Raw genomic sequence first — 7,702 nt, 5'->3', positions numbered from 1 at the left:
GGTCGTAGCAAAAGCCATCTCGCTGTGGCTAGGGTCCGTGCTGACAGACGTGATCCACCCAGACCAGACCTACACCATCCCAGGCCGCACCATCTTCGACAACCTATATCTGGTCCAGGACCTTTTGGAACTCGGGTGTAGGGACGGTTTGTCATTCTGCCTCCTGTCCCTGGATCAGGAGAAGGCGTTCAACAGGGTGGATCACGGGTATCTCCTGGGCACTCTGCAAGCGTTTGGCTTGGGTCCCCAGTTTGTGGGTTTTCTCCAGGTGCTGTACATCTCCTCAGAATGTCTGGTCAGGCTCAACCGGACCCTGACCGAACCGGTCAGCTTCGGGCGAGGAGTACGGCAGGGGTGCCCCCTCTCGGGCCAGCAGTACGTTCTGGGGATCGAGCCTTTCCTCTGTCTCCTCCGCAGGAGGTTGACGGGGTTGACGCTGCGGGAGCTGGAGCTGCAGCTGGTCCTGTCGGCATACGCCGACGATGTACTCCTCGTGGTCCAGGACCCGGGCGACTTGGCGCGGGTGGAGGCTTGCCAGGCTGTGTACTCGGCAGCCTCCTCCGCCCGGGTCAAGAGCTCTGGCTTGGTGGTAGGGGACTGGCGGCAGGCGAGCTCCCTCCCACCCGCACTTCAAGCCATCCGGTGGAGCGCGGGTCCGCTGCTCTATCTCGGCGTTTACTTTTCTGCCACGCGTCCGTCTCCGCCGGAGAACTGGCACGGTTTAGAGGGCGGGACGGTAGAGCAGCTCCGGAGATGGACAGGACTGCTCCGGTGTCTGTCCTTTCGAGGGTGGGCACTGGTGCTCAATCAACTAGTCTTGTCCATGCTCTGGTACCGGCTCAACACCCTGGTTCCGGCCCCGGATTTCTTGGCCAACCTCTGGAAGTTGATTCTGGAGTTCTTCTGGTCAGGACTGCACTGGGTCTCTGCAGGGGTTCTCCATCTACCCCAGAAGGAGGGAGGGCAGGGCCTGAAGTGTCTCTGCACTCAGGTCCATGTCTTCCGCCTCCAGGCCCTGCAGAGGCTCCTTTATGGTGCAGGTAGTCCGGCGTGGAGCATATTGGCGCACGCCTTCCTGTGCCGCCTCCGAGGGCTTCAATATGACCGGCAGCTCCTTTATCTCCATCCAAGGGGTCTTCCGCGAGATCTCTCTGGGCTGCCGGTCTTCTACCAGGACCTTCTCCGGACCTGGAAACTGTTTGCAGCGACCAGGTCCGTGGCGGCCTCCGTGGGGGAAGATCTCCTCGCGGAGCCCCTGCTACACAACCCCCACTTCTGTGTGCAGGTGGCGGAGTCCCCCTCGGTGCGCCAGAGGTTGGTCCTGGCAGAAGTCACCAGAGTCGGAGACCTCCTGGACTACGACCGGGGAGACTGGCTGAATCCCCTGACGCTCGCTCAGCACATGGGGCTCTCCAGGCCTCGTACTGCCCTGCGCGTACTTCAGGAGGTGAGGGACGCTTTGCCGCCTGCTGCTCGGGTTTACCTCAACCGGGCCTGCGAGAGGGCGTGCCCCTGCCCCGTGGATTCGACCGACCCCCCCCCCGCCCCTTCACCGTGAGCCGGCTGCGCAAGCTGCAGCCGGTCTGGTTCCAGACCGCGCCAAAACAACATCTCTGCACGCTCGTGCTCCACACCCTTCGTGTCCTCACCCTCGCGTCCCACCCTGACACAAAGTGGTGGGACCTCCTGCCACCTCTAGAGGGTGAGGAGCCCCGGTGGGCCAGCCTCTATTCCACCTTAGTCCCGAGGCCCACCAGGGATATCAGTTGGCGGCTCCTTCACGGGGCCGTGAGCATGGGCGTGTACTTGGCGCGGTTCACCCCAATTCCGGAAACCTGCCCCTTTTGTGGCGTGAGGGAAACCCTGGCGCACGTCTATCTGGAGCGCGCCAGGTTGCAGCCCCTATTCCGGCTCCTCACCAATATTTTGTTAAGGTTTTGGTTGCACTTTTCTCCTCACCTTCTTATCTACGCACTCCCTGTCCGTGGCCCCACTAAGTCGCGGGACCTCCTGGTCAACCTCCTCCTGGCCCTGGCTAAAGTGGCCATCTATAAAACCAGGGTGAGGAGGTTGGCCGATGGAGTCTCCTGCGACTGCAGGGCCTATTTCCGATCCTCTGTCCGTTCACGCCTCCGGGCAGAGTTCCTCTGGGCGGCATCCACTGACTCCCTTGACGCCTTTTGAGGAGTGGTGGGTGCTGTCCGGGGTTCTCTGCTTGGTGTCCCCGTCCAGTTCCCTTCGTTTGACCCTTTGACCGCACTCCCATCCCTGTTTTTCATTAGTTGTCCCCCGTAATTATTTGGCTTCCCAGGTCCTGTGGATCCCCCCCTTAGGCTAGGGGGGGGATCCTTTAGTAGTGGACGAGCTTCGCCCGCCCACTTCCTGGATCCCAATAAGACCAGACTCATGTACCCCACTGGTCTGGGGTTGTCACAATATGTAATGGCGGTATCAATGTGATATATCGCAGAGCCAGGTGACAATTTTTGTTTATCATGAATCTTGACTTTGCCACCGTAACTATATGCTTTCCACTAATCTATTGCTGCCAAAAGTAACATTTCAAATTTCTGAACAACTTCAAACACCTAAAGCAATCTTCCAGTGAAATGTTTCCTTCTTTCATGCCAAGTGTGGAATTGTACCCTGTGATGGGGCATAGAGGCCCTACAGTGGCAAAGAGGCAGTTAATGAGGGCCTGTGAGACCAGCTGGCTCCATCCACAGCAGATGTTAGGTGTGGAGAAAGGAGTTGGTGGCTGACCAGAAGATGAGCAGAGCTCTGTTCCTTCCCCATGACAGAAGCCTGGTTACAGCTAGAAATCTGAAAAAAGTTTGCTGGTTGGATAAGCCATGCGGTGAGTGGGATGACTGGGCCAGGAGACAGACCAAAGGACTGGCTGTTTGAAGACAGGTCCTGAATTGAAAGGTAGGATCCCAATGAAGACTCATTAGCTGACCCTATTTTGAGTTCTTGGTTTTCTCTTATGTTTGGAATTGAATACCTTAGAAGGGGTGGGACTCAGGAGTGTCTTAGCTGGAGGGCAAAAGCATTGGATTCTGTGAGAGGCAGTGACCAACCATTGGAGACCCTGAGGCAAGGTGAGTAGGGCAACATTGGGCCACCAGGAATCACCATGGAGGCAAGCTCTGTAACACATCCCTAAAATTAGGATGGTTGGATGTGCAGACTTAGATTAGGGATAGGTTAAGTTCCAATATATTGTGACCCAGAAAGGTAGAGATGGGAACTTTATGTAGTTGGACTAGGGAGACTCCCAGCTTTCCAGTGCAATACACAGCACTTGCTCCATCTCCAATAGGTCTTGAGATAACAGACCTTAAAATTGTGATTATATAAAGAAATAGCTATTTTATGTCACTCTTAGAAGTTTCTAAAATGTATTAATTATAAGAATTTTCATTTTTGTTTTCCCTGTGACTTCTGTACAGTTGCACTTATGGTACTACCGTAGCTTGCCTTTACAGGTATAGTGTTATGAAAATTAGTACCAGTTAAGTTTTTAAAAAACGTTTCTGAAATAGGTTTGTGTTTTATTTATTTAGTTATTTATTTTGTAAAATATGTGGCATTCCCAGAGGATGTGTTGGTGTGGTGTGGATTAAATGGTTTCTTAGCTTGAATTTGAAATAACCTGTGTAACTCCTAAGTGACTTCATAAAGTCACAAGTGAGGTATAGAGACATCTCCAAGTGAATGTGAATAAACCTTTATGCTACACCATAATATAATCCCATTATATAATTTTAAGTAGGTTAAACTGTATTGATATGTTATACTTAATCTAAATTCTAGCAGAAGAGGTAGTATCAACTAAGGATGCAAAAAAATTGTTTGCTACAAATGCAGATGCATGTTTATATCTTGTCATACTGTGGGTAACATTATTTGTGTCAGTGAAACAGCACATGAAATTCTTTTATACAAAAAGTACACAGTAAATGGTACTTATAGACCATTCTAGAGTTATTGGGCCACTTCCTTAGCTTGCGTAAGTTGGCATGGCTCAGTTGAGCTCCTCTACTCTACACCACCTAAGGAACTGGTTGTAAGTGTACAAAAAAGAAATAGTTAACATTTGCTAACATGTGGACTATCTAGTTTTGCAGCTAAGTTAACTTCTTTATAGTTATTTGCATCCTTGAATTGCATTTAAGAAAGGCTGTACTGTTGGTTGAAAAGAAAATGTGTAGCACATGGATGTTAGCTCAGGCTAAGGCTGTACCATTTACACCCAGTCCTGCACTGGGGACCTGATGCAAAACTCACTGAAGTCATTGGGAGTCTTTCCATTGAGTTAATGAGCTTTGGATCAGGACCTGGGATGGGTGTAGAACTACAGGAGAAGCACCAAAGACAGTCTGACTTTAAAAAGCAGGATGCTTCCCAGAACTTGCTGTTGCATAGGGGAACATGCAAAACACTGCACCTCTTCAGGGGTGGCAATGCACTTCCTGCCTCCTCTGCTGTAAGCGGTTGGAGTTTTTCTCAAAGGCTCATGAAATGCTCTGAAGCCATGATGATCATGGCCAATATCCCTGCTCTCTATCCCCAAATCTCCAACGCATCTGTCATTGCCCCTGTTGGGGCAAAAAGCTGCTTGGTGGGGCAGCTGGGGAGAGGGTAAAGAAAAATTCATGGCCTCCCTGCCTCCCCACATATCTCCAAGAATCTGTGGCAGCTCCTGCCACTACATCTTTAAAGAAGAGTAATGTGACAGATGGTAGTACCATTATTTTACTACCGGAAGGAGCTCAGTTACTATGGTGATGAGGATGCTAAAAGAACCTGTCTAGAACAGAATTTATCAAATTAATTACTCAAATAGACCTGGCAGTGAAAAATGTCCTTTTCCATCTCACAGGAAGACTCTTCCCCTCCTTTTGGTTTCAGAGTTGGTGAGTCACACACTTGTGACCTTCAGTCTTGATTACGGCAATTCTCTGTACTTAAGAATGAAACTGCTGATCAGCCCAGCTATTCCATGGAGAGCAAGTGCATCAGCCCAGATATAGTACTACTGAACCTGTAATGAAAATAATATAGGCATAAAAGAGTGAAAACCACACATACATTCCATAGTATTATTTGAGGAATAGCAAGGTATATTATGTAAGTAAAGACTGTAATCATAGACACAAAGGGCTGGAAGTAGGGTTACCAGATAGCAACTGTGAAAAAACGGGACAGGGGGTGGAGGGTAATAGGCACCTATGTAAGAAAAAGCCCCCCAAAACGGGACTGTCCCTTTAAAAATGGGACATCTGGTCACCCTAGCTGGAAGGGACCTTGATTTCCTAATATCTAAGCTAAATCTTCTTTGCTCCAGATCAAGCTGATTACTTCTTGTCCTTCCTTCAGTGGACATAGAGAACAATTGATCACAGTCCTCTTTAGAGCAGCCTTTTACATATTTGAAGAGTATTATCAGGTCCCTCTCTCAGTCATTGTTTCTCAAGACTAATCATGCTCAGTTTTTTTTAACCTTTCCTAAAAGGGCTGGTTTTCTAAAACTTTTGTAATTTTTGTTGCTCTCCTCTGGGCTCTCTCCAAGTTGTCCACATCTTTCCTAAAGTGTGGTTCCCAAAACTGAACACAGTACTCCAGCTGAGCATGTACCAGTGCCAAGTAGACCAGGACAATTACCTCTCATGTCTACATATGACAGTGCTGTTAATATACCCGAGAATAATATTAGCCTTTTTTTGCAACTGCATCCCAATGGCAGAGGTGAAAGTAAGCCGGTACGCCCCGGTATAGCATACCGGCAAGAGCTGGTGCGCCGTACCGGGGTGGATCAGCTTCTCCAGGTGCAATTTAAAGGGCCCACGGCTCCCAGCAGTGGCTGGAGCCCCCAACCCTTTAAATTGCTGCCAGAGCCCTGCTGCTGGAGCCCTGGGGTAGCGGCGGTGGGGCTGGGGCGGAGATTTAAAGGGCCTGGGGCAGTAGCGGTGGCCGAGCCCTGAGCCCTTTAAATCATCCCCGGAGCCCTGCCACACTTCCCCAGGGCTCCAGCAGGCTCCAGGGATGATTTAAAGGGCCTGGGGCAGTAGTGGCGGCCAGAGCCCGATCCCCAGAGCCCTGCTGCCAGAGCTCTGGGGAAGTGGTGGCGGGGCTCTAGGGATGATTTAAAGGGCCCAGGGCTCTGGCCGCCGCTACCGCCCAGGGCCCTTTGAACCGCTGCCAGAGCCCACGGCTGCCGCTGTTACCCCAGAGAGGGGGAAGGAGGCACCTGCTGGTACAGGATGGTCAGGGGCTGGCTCTGACTTCCCCCGCCCCCCCCTTCTGCCCAAGGCCCCTCCCCTTCCGGGGGCCAGAGCCGGCCCCAGCCCAGCCCCGTACCAGTAAGTCCCTAGACTTACTTTCACCCCTGCCCAGTGGTGGGTCATATTCTATTTGTGGTCTACTATAACTCGCAGATTCTTTTCAGCAGTATTACTGCTTAGCCAGTTATTCCTCATTTTGTTGTTGTGCATCTGACTTTTACTTACTAAATGAAGTATTTCACACTTGTCTTTACTGAATTTCAACTTCCTGAATTCAGACAAATTCTCCAATTAGTCAAGGTCATTTTGAATTCTAATCCTGTTCTCCAGAGTGCTAGCAATCTCTCCCACCTTGGCATCATCTGCAAATGTAGTAAAAGTACTCTCCATTCCATTATATAAGTAATATACACTCAAGGGCATAGCATCAAAGTTGCACAGTGACTCTTAGCTATGGCACTTCCTGGCTTTGTTGTGGTTAACCATAAAAACATTGCCTTTATCTTTAAATAGATTTTTATATGTGTGTATGTATAGGATGTTGAAAGTTGAAGAGGGTTCAAAGAAGAGCCACATGAATAATTCAAAAACAAGAAAACATGCATTAGAGTGAGACTATTCAATTGACTTAATCTTTTTAATTTATTGAAGAGAAGATTAGGAAGAGACTTGAACATGGACTAGAAATGCTTACATAGAGAGAAAAATTCTGATAGTGGGATCTTTAATTTAGGAGACAAAGCCATTCTAAGAGCCAATGGCTAGAATTGTCGCTAGACAAATTTAAACTGGAAACAAGGCATAACTTTTCAACTATTTGAAAATCTCAACAAGGGTTGTGGTGGATTCTCCACCAGTTGAGGTCTTTAAATGAAGACTGTATATCTTTCTAAAAGTTATTGGACTCTATAGAGGAGATACTGGGAGAAAGTAGATGGACTATATTATGTGTCAGGTCATACTATATGATCATAATGGTCCCTTCCAACAGGTCAGACTAGATCACTGAAAAGGTTTCTTCTGATTCTGTAGTCTATGGGGAAAGATATAGACACAGATATATTCAGTCTTCAAAAGATTATTCTCATTTCTTCTGAATTTTATATTTGCATAAAGTACAGTGTCTGTGACATATTCAAGAGTTTCATAAGGGAACAAAATGCTGCTGGCCAGACTCCTATGCACTCCTATTTCTATTTTTTTTTCAATTTCTTTGCAATTAATGTCTAAAAAACAATGACAAGAAAAATAAAACATCCCAAGGCAAAGAAAATCTAAACTTGGGGGGATAAAGGAGTTTCTGAGAAAAGGCCTGGCGGGAAAGGCAGTGAGGTGGAGCTTGGATGAATCTGCCCCAAAACCTTTGCCCCGGACTAAAGTCAGTGGGAAAACTGTGGAGGCAAATTACAAGACCT

Source organism: Caretta caretta, chromosome 1 (assembly GCF_965140235.1).
Source record: "Caretta caretta isolate rCarCar2 chromosome 1, rCarCar1.hap1, whole genome shotgun sequence".
NCBI classification, from domain to species: Eukaryota; Metazoa; Chordata; order Testudines; family Cheloniidae; genus Caretta; species Caretta caretta.
Note: the sequence above shows the minus strand (reverse complement) of the source record.